Source organism: Coturnix japonica, chromosome Z, assembly GCF_001577835.2.
Source record: "Coturnix japonica isolate 7356 chromosome Z, Coturnix japonica 2.1, whole genome shotgun sequence".
Lineage (NCBI taxonomy): Eukaryota > Metazoa > Chordata > Aves > Galliformes > Phasianidae > Coturnix > Coturnix japonica.
In genome coordinates, this window is record NC_029547.1 from 52069332 (window position 1) to 52083172 (window position 13841).

General features: G+C 37.8%; 1 long non-coding RNA gene across 6 annotated transcripts in view; it reads left to right on the forward strand.

The window, feature by feature from the left end:
- The window catches only part of LOC107306485, a 75326-nt gene that overhangs the window by 20835 nt on the left and 40650 nt on the right, over nucleotides 1-13841 (forward strand). The gene's annotated exons all lie outside the window — the stretch shown is intronic.

The window sequence follows — 13841 nt, forward strand, 5'->3', positions numbered from 1 at the left end:
TTTCTTTCTTTCTTTCTTTCTTTCTTTCTTTCTTCTTTCTTTCTTTTCTTCTTTCTTTCTTCTCTTTTTCTCTTCTTTCTTTCTTTCTTTCTTTCTTTCTTTATTCTTTCTTTCTTTCTTTCTTTCTTTCTTTCTTTCTTTCTTTCTTCTTCTTCTTCTCTTCTTCTTTCTTTTCCTTCTTTTCTTTCTTTCTTTCTTTCTTTCTTTCTTTCTTTCTTTCTTTCTTTTCTTTCTTTCTTTTCTTTCTTTCTTTCTTTCTTCTTTCTTTCTTTCTTTTCTTTCTTTCTTTCTTCTTTCTTTCTTCTTTCTTTCTTTCTCTCTCTTTCTTTCTTTCTTTCTTTCTTTTCTACTTCTCTCTTTCTCTCTTTTCTCTCTTTCTCTCTTTCTCTCTTGTCTTTCTTTCTTTCTTTCTTTCTTTCTTTCTTTCTTTCTTTCTTTCTTTCTTTCTTTCTTTCTTTCTTTCTTTCTTTCTTTCTTTCTTTCTTTTTTTTTTCTCTTTCTTTTTGTAATAACAAAAAGAACAGCAGTAAAACTTTAAGAAGATACATAACCTTAAGCTATGTGACATGTCAAAACATATTTAAATATATGCCAGAATTGGAGTGATCTTGTTCTATTCTTATCTGGGCATCATTTTGCTCAATCAGAACTTTAATGTTCCTTTCCTATCCTGGGCATATGACCATGCTATTCACACTGGTTTCCAAATATGACAGATTCCAGCCCAATCTGATACTGCAGTGACTGTTCATTTCCCACTGGTGATCACCCCCTCATCTTATGGTTTGCAAAGAAAAACACAGAGAAGCATCAGAAGACTCTCTATAATAACAACATATACTTCACATGCAGTCACATTCCAGCACTAAAACTCAAACACTGTGGTCTGCTTTTTTACTTTGCCATTTTGTTTGACATGAATCAGAAAAAAATATTTGGAGATCAGTTTTATTTCTTGAGCTTGTTGTCTTCATTTTTTTCCAGTATATTTTGAGCCAAAATCATTTGTATGGATCACCCTGTGCAAATTTGTAGGTACACAGAGTAAAAAAAGTAGCTATTTCTAAAGAATAGATTGGCAAAAATTTGAAAACTCGGTTCTTTGAAAACATTGAGTACTTTCTTCATTATGTACAACTTGGACTGTACTAATGCATTTGCTTGTGCATGTACCTTGTGTATCAGTTGCTAGGACATTTTCACTTGTGACTGTTTTCTGCTGTACATCTCTATCTGTTGCTTTTTCACTGTACTTTAAAAAGTTCTGGATCTAACCTTCGTTGCAATGCATGAGTTTAATCAAAATCTGCAGATGTTTTCCACTGACTGTGTAGGATGGAATTTATGTTTCATCAGTGAATGTACACTGACTGTCTTGACTATACACATGTAGACTTCAAATACACAGGCAGCAAAAAGATCTTTTCTCAGGAAGCAAGAACAAAACACCTAGACATACGAGCATGTACTCTGTATGTCAGTGAGAAAGACGACTTCGACATAGGGGCTATCCCAGATCTTGTAGCTGTCACTTGTGCAGCACAAGCAGTGATAAGGAGGAAGCTGTAATATAAACAAAGAGAAGAGACTCGCCTTGCTCTTCAGTGTAATTTGCCAGAGCGTTTTCTCTCTAGCCTGCAAACTGGTGCTGGGTCTGAGTTGTTATGCCATACTGGGGCTGCAGTGATGGATAGGCAGGAGGGCTGGCCTCCCTTGCAGTCACACACCACCCAGACGGTGTCCTCTGATGGCATTTGTTTCTCTGAGACTTCACTTGTCCATGTGCCCTGGTGCTGTTTCCCAGTGCTGACCTTTCAGAGACCACAGGGTGATGCTTCTCCACCATCCCAACAAAGTGCAATTGTTGTACTTAGGGGGAAAAAAACAAAAGTGGGAAAAAGGATGGAAGGATTAAAAAAAACCCCTCTTAATTATCTTAATTATTAATACATCTTAAAATTGTCCTCTTCTGTTCTGGAGTCTGCAGTAAAATGTCTCATGATCTAGAGTTTTTTTTCCCCAGTAAGTTATTCTCAGTAAATCTTGCCTGCTGGTTGCACGCATACACATTTAGATATCTCAGATCTGTCTTTACATACACTTTCTCCTCATGAAAATCATTCTGACTACCTAACAGGCATGTGGGAACTTGCATAAATTATGCTGATTATATATGATTCAAACTATAAAACACAAAATTACATTGCATTTTTGATAAGCATATACGCATACCATGAGATGCGTGAAAGGTCAGACTGGAAGTTCCTCCTTCTCATATATGAATACATGATTTTTTTACTAAACAGCCCTGCGGGTTTAAACCAGCCTGGATAAGAGGCTATACATGAGACAATCATCTGGCCTTGTGTTTGCTTTGCTACAGGGCTCCAGCTTTGCAACTTGTGCATAGGTGAAAACACACCTAGGTGTGTTAGTGGGCTTCTTTTTTGGCATGGGAGTTCTTTTCCTGGATCAAGGCCATGATGGTTAAGTCAGCTACATGATCAAGGGCATGACAGAGCTCCAACACAACATTTAATCTGATATCTCTGAGTTTATTTTAATTTTTATCTTCAGAGATGTGGAGTCACAAGTTAAGAATTATATTCTTACAGCATTTCCACATCATGAAGAAGAGAGATTAACTTCCCACAAATGTCAGAGAATGAATAGTCTTTAGTAAATTTGACAAGAACCACACCAGCAGAATGGCAATACTTACCAAAGGGAAAAAAAAAAGATAAACCCTAATCCTTTCAGAACACTCAGCCCTTCCTTTGGGTTCTTGTACACTTGCTTTCTTTTAACTTAGCTTTACTTACACTGAAGTTTCTAAATCTATTTCTTTATGCACTGTCATCCAAATTCTGAGTTAGGCGCTTGTATTCAGAAAAAGTGTGCTTCTGTGAATGCTGTTTAGTCTGCACAGAGACAGGTGCATCCTCAAAGAACAGCTGCACTTTGCTGGAGAACTGAGATTTCTAGCTTTAGACACTGGGATTTGGAAGTACTGGTGCTTAGAGGCTGGATCCAATTACTCTTGTGTTGCATGAGGACCTGCTTTAACCGGAGGGTAGGTGCTGAACCAACACACCTTGAAGTCCATTGAAAGTGTCCTATTGACTTCCAAGGTAGGATGAGTGGTGTCTGAAATACGCAGCACAAATTAATCTTCTCAGATGCCAGAACTGGCCTCCTTTGATGGTGTCTTGATCACAAGGCTTACCTCAAATGTAAAAATATGAAAGCAATGGTCAGAAAAAATTGAATATTTGTAGGTTTTTAAAATTGAAATTGACATGTAAGCATGTAGCCACGTTTATTTTCTGTACCTCTGTACTCTATTACTAATAGTCATTCATAATAGAGAAAAGGCAGATGTTATTGATTTTAAGTCTTTTTCTCTGGTGATGAAAGGGATGACTTTAATGCAAATAATTATTTGCATGATCATAATGACAGCCAAAATAATGCCACTGTGTATGAAAGTGTGTGCTGAACAAATAAGGGTAAGTATCAGGAATACTTAAATTTGAATATTCAATTAACAATAATCAAAAAGATGTGGGGCATGGTATGTAAATGAAAGTGTCCTGGGGCAAACCTTCTCAACAGAGAAGCCAACAAGATATTAAAAACACACCACATGACTTTGTTTTTCAGCTCATGAGCAAATACATGTTGAAAATATGTTTATTTGTTCTAACAGCAAAAACAAACATAGTCTATAATGTATGTATTAAGAGGATGTATAACTCACGCAGCATTCATGGCAGGGAAAATGTGACTATGTAACAGTAAGTGCTGAGGAAGGGAAAAGAAGGGAGAGCAGTAAGAAGGACAGATGCTTGAGGAGAAAAAAACTTGCTAACCAGAGGCTTGTACATGGACCACATCATCCTGTGTCCCACATGCTGATTTCTTGAGCAGTCTTCTTGCCAAGATAAATTTTTTCCTTGAGTCTAGAATTTATAGGATGTGCTTGGCTTGCATTGAGAACACAGCAGTTTCTTCTCCACACAAACAGCTCTATCTAGTGAGGTTTGGTATAAACAGAAAGACTGCCTCACTAATTATTTATACAAAGACATAGATAGCTGCAGTCTGGAAGGTTCATAGGAAGAGTATTCCTTTTTTGGGGGGATTTTACTGGGTTTTTGACTGTCAGGGCTGTGAGATGCTGCAGACCTTCATTTAGACCTTCATCTGTAAGAAAGTAACTTACACATTAACTACAATGATTCATGTAGATATTTGTATACTCTCTCTTTAGAGTGTTGATATTGCTTTTTTGGTAGTAAATTATTTATCAAAAGCAGGACTTATCCAGGTAAGGAGTGATTCTTCCACTTGGCCTCTTGGCTTTTGAGTAAGCTGCATGAGTAAGCTTTGCTTCTGAGCTACTAGTACTAACCTCAGTGTGTTTACATTAAGTGAAGATTCCTACATGTTCTGGAAATGTACTGCTTTCATATGATTTTCATGAAATTAATATGATTACTTTTATGAGACAAGTGCACCCCATTCACAAGTGTTTTCAGAATCAAAGCAATAGTTTTGCTAATTATGCCCCATCCTCTTTCAGACTAAAGATCTGAATTACTGAAACAATCTTAGAAAGGGGAGTAGGAGGAAAATCATTTTCTGAATGTTTCACATACCATTGTCTTCAATCCTCTAATTTGTGCATGAAATACAGAAGAAATATGGCAAGCTCTTAGCAGCTTGCAGAAAAGCAACAGTGCAAGCAAGGAAGAGAAGAAAGAATAACACAGTAAGTAGAAAAACAAGCTGCATTTTGGAGGGGAAGAATACTGGTGAACTGCAGTCACCTTGGACCTTAAGCTGAACCTTGCAAGTAGTCTTACTCTATTTTAAGCAGGTCTTAAGGAACTGCAGGATTGAGTCTCAGTTTAGACTCCAGGATTAGCATTCCTCCTGTGCAAAGAACCATGGAATTTTAATGAATACAAGTAGTCAGAATTTCTACTGTCTCCCAGAGATTTGTTTGTTTACTAATTTAGAGAAATGTTTAACATCTTACTTCAGTGATGCATCTGTATCCGCACCATACTGAGATAATGGCTAAAAATCTGATGCTGAGAAAAGAGTGGCATCTGTGAGTCAAATATGCTCCTAAAAGGACATGTAAATACTCTTTGAAAATACTGCCCCTGACACAGACCACGAGATACCAGAAGATTACAGCAGTCACAAAGACATCACATCAAGGAGTCTAGTTCACTTTCTTTTGGAAGTTTTCTGCATTTAAAATAAGAGAAATTTGAGGTGATATTTTAGTTTCTGCTGTAAACACATATTTTCCTTAGGACAGTGATGTCTTTAGAAACTTGGCCATAGCACCTAATTGTTCTACATGTCAACTGCCTTTCCTTGCTTCACATTAGGAGATTTCGCTTGCTTCCCTGAAAGTCTTCCATTAGAACTGCAGGGACCCATAGCAACACAAGAGAAGGGAACTGAGAGGGAACTTACTGAAGCTGTAACCACAGTCTGGCAAATACCTCCATGCAGCCTGTGAATCAAGGCACTTGGCCTAAGCATTTTGCTAGGTCCCATACTTTGAGTACACATTCTTTATGGTATCAAGAAGGGCAACCAAGCAAGCTGTTGTTAACTTTTTTGTTACAGATTTTTTTTAATCTGTATTTGAGATGTTCTGTGACAAGGATGTACACCTCTTGTTGGTGTTTCCTTTTGCAAAAAGTGAGTAGCTGTCTATGTGAAATCCGGCCACATGGTTCCAAAAATCTGGCTGCATTCATTCAGAACCAAACAGTAACTTGTAACATGGTCATTTTAGTCAGTCACAAGAATAATTCTGGATATTGGTTCCTTCTTAAAATGATCATAAACTACAACAAATATCAGGAAAGCCTACATACTCAAACAAGAATAATAAAAAAAAAACAATGCATCTCAACTCCCAGTTTTTCCAGAGCACTTTCTGTGGTTTCTGAAGTTAAGCCACACTAGCAACGACCCTCTGTTTTCACATCTTTGCCTACAAAGATATATACTTCATTACTTTATTTACTTCCTAACATCACAAGTAAATTATTATTTACAGAATTTTAATATTCACTTTTATATGTTTTTGCTCAGATTTAAAAGAGCTGCTTGAAAAAAAAGAAAGAAGATAATCTGGAGTCAAACAAAGATTTGGTAAAAACTGGCCCAAAAATACATTCTCTATGATAAATTCACTAGGGTGAACATTCAGAGTTGAAGTAGTGTCCCATGACATAAAAAATATATAATAAAAGTGAGATTGTGCTCTTAACATCCTATATGATAAGGATTTTAAAAAAGCAGCTAATTACCTCTTAAGGCAATTACTCTACTTGTTTCCCTGGTGACTCTACTCTCATAATGCACTGATCATATTTTTCATGATTATTTCCCAAACAAGAAAATAATATATTTGAAAAATCAATAGCAAAGGGTTAGTCTTCTGCATGCTTCCTTATATGTTCAAGACAGTGATCTTATCAGCACGGGCCCTGTTATTTTTAAAAGAGCTTTTTTAGTTAGCAAAGTCAGTAGCACTAAGGCCATGGGACTGGTAGCAAAAAGTTTACTGCACATTTGAATACTCAATTTTGTGGCTATAAACAGCTGTGTCACATTTCAAGCAATAACAATGGGATGGTTTTCAGCACTGCTCTACCAAGCAGGAATGTTTTCTATTCTCTTCTTGTATATACAATTAAGAGCATTCTCACCAGAGGAATCTGTCCTGTGTTCACTTCAGAAACACAACATGATGGCTCTCAAAAGTCAAAATCCTGCCTTTATTTGGACCACATCATGAAAGAAAATACACTATTATTTTTAGGGCTTCTGTCAAAAGTTTGAATTCTCTGACTAATTGTCAATACTTACCAATGTATTCAATTCACAAAGAAATCTGCTTTCAACAGAGAAGCCAGTTTTATTCTTTGTAGAAAGGTGGGTTTGCTTTTTATCAGACAGAACATGAGGAACTGAACACATTAGGTAAAAAGCAGGTTATACTCTTGCTCTAGGGGATATCCACCAGTGCCTGCATTCTTGTTGAGTAATAATGAGATACCATAACCAAACAGTAGAAGATGCATGTCAGATGGTTCTCCAATAACATTAGAAAAAAAGCAGCTGATGTATGGGATATTGAAGGCAGATTAAGTTGTTAATGTATATTAGTATATTCTTAATTTCCTTTTAATTGAAAAAGACATATTGACTTTAATTAGAACCATTTCACAGGAACTGTCAATTAGCACATGTCAAACTAGTTAATTCAGAACAGAATTCTTTTAATTAGGGTCTGCTTTCCTTTAACTGTGGGGCCAATGAAATCAGCCTTTCCTTATCAAGATTTTAAATGTCTCTAAGACATACAATACAAATGTAGTCTCTTATCTATTATTAGAAGCCCATATGGATAACATTAAAATGATGATGCTGGCATTGTTCATGCAGCACAAATCAGAGTTTCCTTTATGACTCTTTGGGAAAAAAAAAAAAAAGGCTTTGAAGAAAGACTATTTTAAATACACAGATTTATCCTACTTTAAAGAGACTGCAAAATTTATGACACGCATGTTCACATTTAAAGTATTATTTAATACGTCTGCTCAAATAAATGGGCCTATTCAAACGTTTTGTGTGTTCTATCAGCCAAAGACACATAAAACATTTTCAAAGCATGTAGTAACGTTCTTCCCTTAAATGAACTGTAATCAAAAGGAGAAAACAGACTGAACAATTTTTTTTTTTATTTTATTTTATTTTATTTTATTTTATTTTATTTTATTTTATTTTATTTTATTTTATTTTATTTTTCTGGGAGGGGACAATATAAAACTAGCGTTGTTAACTTTCATTTTGTGTGAAGATTTAACACTGATTGCTAATCCAGTGGCTGTGAACACTAGTGAGTTAATGTCATCCCAGTTATCAAATGGCATATAACCCTGGTCTTGCCTTCCAAATGCATTTTCTGAATATATCTGAGTTTTCTTATGACTTTCAGTTCATGGCCAACAACAGTGTGCATAACCCTTCCCCATGGTTTCTGGGTGGTGCCAAATATGACACCTGTAATGCTGGTAATGCCACTAACAACAGCTGGGAGAAATATAGCCAAAATATGAAGGGAATGATTGCAAAATCTAGTCTTAGTTTTATCATTTGGGATTTAGCCACTGTTTTACTGACCTATATCAACAGAGGATTACAGAGATTAGTGAAAGGAATACTTAATAACTCAACTGCGGATTCCAAAGAGGATTATCTGGTAAGATATTTTATGTATCCTGATGCTTTGTTGAACATATTAGGGACCTGATTATAGGCCCAAGTAACTTAAAACAATAAAAGAATCATAATTTCCCTAAATGGAGTACAAATGGGATGCATTAAAATTTACTGTCCTAGGATTATACTTTGTCTAAGATCCTAACCATAACATTTTTTTCCTCCCACAGGAACTCTTTGGTTTGTGTTTGGCAGCGCAGTTGTTGGGGTGCTGTATGCTAGAATGTGTTATGGTTTTCACAAACTCTTGAAATGCAGGTGAACTTGAACATGATGAATGGCTAAACTGAAACAATTTTGTCCTGGGAGTTTTTTAGGTCAAGCAGGAGATCCTATACCTATGTCACTTCACTGCATATCATCCCACATGAAGCGTTCCTTGAATATAAACTAACAGATATAGTGCTACTTTTAAATGTGATTGTAAATAGGTAACATTAAACTCCTCTATTTATTCATTAATCCTATTGTGGCCCATATTAAATCTCTGCTTATCAGTTTATATACTTACCATATTTTAGAGTTCTTTAAGCAGATCTAAGTCACTTCAGCACTGAATTGCATAATCCAACTTCTTTTCTAACATAGCAGAAACAATGCACTGGATTTTGATTATATTACTCAACTGGCAATATATTGTTTGTTTCAGAATGGCAGTTAATAAGAGCCTTCTTTTAACATCATCCCAACACAAACTGTGCATAGGAAAGAATGGTACATTTACCATATGGGTTAGATAACATGAGGGGAATGCCTTTGTACTCCTGTTTTCTGTGTTATGCAGAAATGCGTTTAACTATAGGAAATTCTCTGTTAGATTACTGGGAATTTTTTAGTCCTTGCAGTATCCTGGTCTGATCAGTAACAATTTGCCTAATTCATATCTTATAGCTGGGAGAACTGAGGAATAGCTGCACAGAGGGTCACCAGCTCACTACAGCCCTATGCCCATTTAGTTGCTGTCACTGAAAGCAGAACTTGCCAATTGCCTGCAGACATACCAGCAGCAGCTCAGTCCCTGCTTCAAACCCTATCTTTATAGCAAAGGAAGGCTTATTTTTCTTAACCAATACTAAGGCAATGTGATCCTTTGCATGGCAGCAGCACTAATATTTACATGCTTACAGATCTCATGATTAAGTAGTAAGCTTTGACTTCAATTCAATCTGACGGTTTCTGATAGCAAAAAGTCATTACAGAACTTAAAAAGCACTTGAACTGCAGCAATATCTTTACAATTATCTATACAATATCTTTCAGCCTCTTTTGGCTCCTTGATCTTCTGCAGCAGGCCCAACTTATGCACCAACTTTGGTTTGTGAGAAGCTGAACCTTAACGTGTGTTATTTTAAAAAATGTATGAAAATGCTGCAATATACAATGGATTTCACCCAGTCTGACATTCCTTTTGGGATAAGTACTTCATAAAAATTGCTCATGTGAATCATGTAGTGTTCATGTATTGTTCATGAATCAAACCAAGAGCCATTTGAGAATGACTAGCATTAGGGAAATGTAATAGCTTTTTAACAGATTATTTAAATGACTGTATCTCTGATTTCCAGTCATTTTATCCAAACAGCTATGGCAGAACTATCCCTGAAAAGGGAGTAACTTTCTGATTAAACTCTTTTGTCGCTGGATTTAAGAAATATTTTAGAAGGGAGAATTTCTCAATTATATATTCATCTTTCAGAGCCTGGGCATGGAGGGTGTACAATTTGATCAAACCCAGCTGAAAGCACAAATGGTTTGGAGGATTCATTCCATTTTTACAATCACAGCTGAGACAGCACTTGAAATGCGCTCAGCACTGTGCAGTCCTCTTGTGCAGGCTGACTGGTGTGGGAGTCATTTCCTCACTAGTTTCTTGTAGTGGCAGCTTGGCTGGGATGCCTGACACTCAGCAGTGCCTGACAATTTGGTAGTGCAATGAGACAGTGTTCAAGTGGAGTACTTATATTTTCCTGTAGCTGGATTATTGTCCCATCTATCCCCCTGGTTTCTGGGTTGTATGTATTCTGATGTAATTGGAAACAGCAGATAAGTTCAGATGTTCACCTCATCTCCTTCACCTGCTTCTGCCAGTGGCTCAACCTGCACACCCTTGCTCCTTTTCATGGAGAGTTTCTATCCATGGCTGTGTGTGTGTTTGTAAGTGGTGATGGAACCCCCTACAATCCTGAGATGGAAGGGACCCATAAGGATCATGGAGTCCAACAGCTGGCTCCATGCAGTACCACCCAAACCCTATGTCTGAAAACAGTGTCCAGTTGCTCCTGTAACTCCAGCAGCACAGGGCCATGCCCGCAGCCCTGTGCAGCCTGTTCCATGCCCACCGCCCTCTGGAGCAGACCCTTTCGCTGTTCCCCACTGCCCCTCCCCTGGCACAGCCCCATGCCTTTCCCTCGGGCCTTGTTGCTGTCACACAGAGCAGAGCTTAGCGCTGCCCTCCGCTCCCTGTGAGGAGCTGCAGCCTCCATGAGGGCTTCAGTCAGCTCCTGTGCACTGCGCTGAGCACACCCATGGGGCTCAGCCGCTCCTCACACAGCTTGCCTTGAACACCCTTCCCCATCTTTGTAGCCCTCCTTTGGATGCTTTTTAACTGTTTTATTTCCTTTTTATATGATGGTCCCCAAAACTGCTCATGCAGAGCTGCAGGCATATTCCTTTGGGTCACAGCGCCTCATGCTACACCAGCCTTAACTACTCCTCTATTAAGCAGTTCTCTGAGCATAACTAAAGCATGTGTGTTGTTAACATACATAAGTTATATTTAAGAAGGTTTCAAACCAGCACATTGTATTTTGCAGCACAGTCATAAAAATATGCTAACATGAAAACATCTAATGAGGGAAATGTTGCGTGCAGATGTCTGTTTGCCTAGTATTCCATAAAATGACAATATATTTTTATTTATACGAGTAACGTTAGACACAAACATGTTACCAAAAAAGCGTTCATTTAGGAAACATATAAACACAAGATGAGTCTAATATAAGAAACTGTTGTAAAACACATTTTTTTTTTAGTGTTTATACAATGTTAAGAAATTAAAAGAAATTGTTTCAAATACTTTCTTTTTTTTTTTTTTTTTTTTTTTTCCCCTCTCTCATGATGAGAAAGAAATATATGCTCTCCGCTGGCATATTATTTCAGATGTGGTAGCAAAGTGAAATTTGTGCCTCACGTCATGTATCCTTTACATGATGCAAAGGAACATAATTTTATTTTTGTTTTATTTGAAGACTGTCTGGGCACATTGGCCACCAATTTCATTTTTATTGCAGTGCATGGATAGCAAAGTCACATATCCTTATGTTAATGCAGAGGGCATGGGAAGGGAAAGGGAAAGTATAATTTTTGTTGTTGCTGTTGTTATTTGAAATTTCCATAGTGTCTATGCACATTGGGTACCATTTCATTTTTATTGCTCTGCACTGATAGCAATGTCGCATATCATTAAGTTAACTCCAAGTTAGAAAAAAAGAGAAAAACTGTTTTTTTTTTCTTTTTTCTTTTTTTTTTCCTCTTCCATTACCATTGTTTGAAATTTTTATACTGTCCAAATATAATTTCTGTGGGTTGGTGTGAGTACTGAAAAATCTAATGTCCACTGTAAAAAGCTATATTCATTTATGATTTTTGTATCGCTTCATATGACAGTGAGTAGAAAATGCAATGCTACTCATGTTTCTTACTGGTGAGATAAAGGTTTGCTCAATGTCCAGATGTAGCTAATATGGAAACAACCACCTTTCAGAAAAAAGTGGACTGTTTAATATCTCCAAATTGGTACATTTTATTAAAGAACTTATCTCAAACATCCTAAATATCTCCCATGTCCACCTCACTGTCTTTTAACTCCTGAGCAGTGGCTGATCATCACTTTAGGATGCAGAGGGTTAATCTGTAGTTGTGGTGCATCCACTCCTTATCTCTGACATGTGTAAATAATGGCCATTGGGATGGACATAGCGCTCATCTAAATGGGGAGCACCAGGCAGCTGTGTGGCTGCTCTGTTTTACGTGACAGGTCATTGTACAGGTCAGCACTAATAGCAGGCAGGATTACAGCCCTTGGGCTCCTCTGGGAAATTTGTGCCTCAGTATGGTGAATCTACTGCCAACAATTGTCTCAGTTTTGGAGGGTAAAAGAGGCCAACTTGTTTTATTTCATTTAGTCTGTTATTAACCATTCCCATATCATGCACAACACTGTTTCTTTATCCTTGACCTTTGGAGCAGCTCTGTTGTGGTACTGTAATTCAGTGTCCATTTTTAAGGAGTCACCCTGGGAAAGACAGATAAGGGGCTGCCAAAAGGTGATGGCATGCAGGACCAATATGGTCTACATGGTTTCAAATAGACCCCACATGGTGCAGCTGGGACTCTGTTCTCTTGGTAGAATACCCAAACCAAGTTTCTGTAATTCATACTTGTACTAATGGTTCTGGGACACCTAAAACCCCTTGACACTGCTCTTGTGGAGCACATGGTTGAGGTGACTCCATGGAGGACAGTCTCAGCCGGAATATTCAGCTGATCCATAACATCTCATTCTTTTCTGTCTTGTGATGTTCTAAATGTAAACTCTTTCAAGACATGTGGATTGGACCCCACAAAAGCAGACATAATTCCAAAACTGTTAATGGGCTCTGGAGACCTTGTTACTTGAAGAGGGATACAACAGCTTCCAGACAGTTGTTCTCTTGATGTGAAGTATAACAAGGAAGGACCTAGAGTAGGTTCTGTGCACTGTGTATACCAAGATGAATCTGTGAGGACAGGAGAATCTTGGCCAATGCAATATTTAATGCAAGCTGTATGGTGTTAAACAACCACAGATGTATGCAATAGATTTTGTTGTGTCACAATAGGCTACATCCCAATAAGCCACCTGAACACACAAATATGTGACAGCTAGTATGGTTTACATTTTTAATGCATTTCCTTGCATGAGGCTTGGAATAGCTTCCTCTTCACCCATTGCCATAGGCTACTGCTGCGTGCTTGCAGCAGCACTCCATCTTCAGGAGATCACATATAATGAAAGAAAATAATGAAAGAGAGACTGGCCAGGGGAACCCCATGAGACCATCCATTTTCACTGAGCCTGAGATGTCAGCACCTGTATTGGTGTTGCTGTTCCCTGGATGGTGTCCATGAAATAAGGACCTTTCTGCAGCCAATGAAGCGGCAGTGGGAGTTGCTTGCTCTGGAAATGTCAGTTGCAGTGTTGGACAAAACCTTCAGCAGTACTGGTGTCCTTTTCCTCCCATGCTTCAAATGAAACAGAGCAAGTGTGAAATATTTTGTAGCAGGTGTTGGAGAAAGCAGGATAACGTGGCAGTTTTGGAAGAAGTGTTGGAATGGGAATACGCTACTGAGCTCTCCATCTGGAGAGGAAACCCAGAACCACCCTTCCCTCACAAGCTGCTGGAAAAACAGGAGAGTGTGTGTTTGGGGGTTTGTAGAAGTCAAGTTATTGCTTGTTTCTAAATGTCTTCATATGTTTT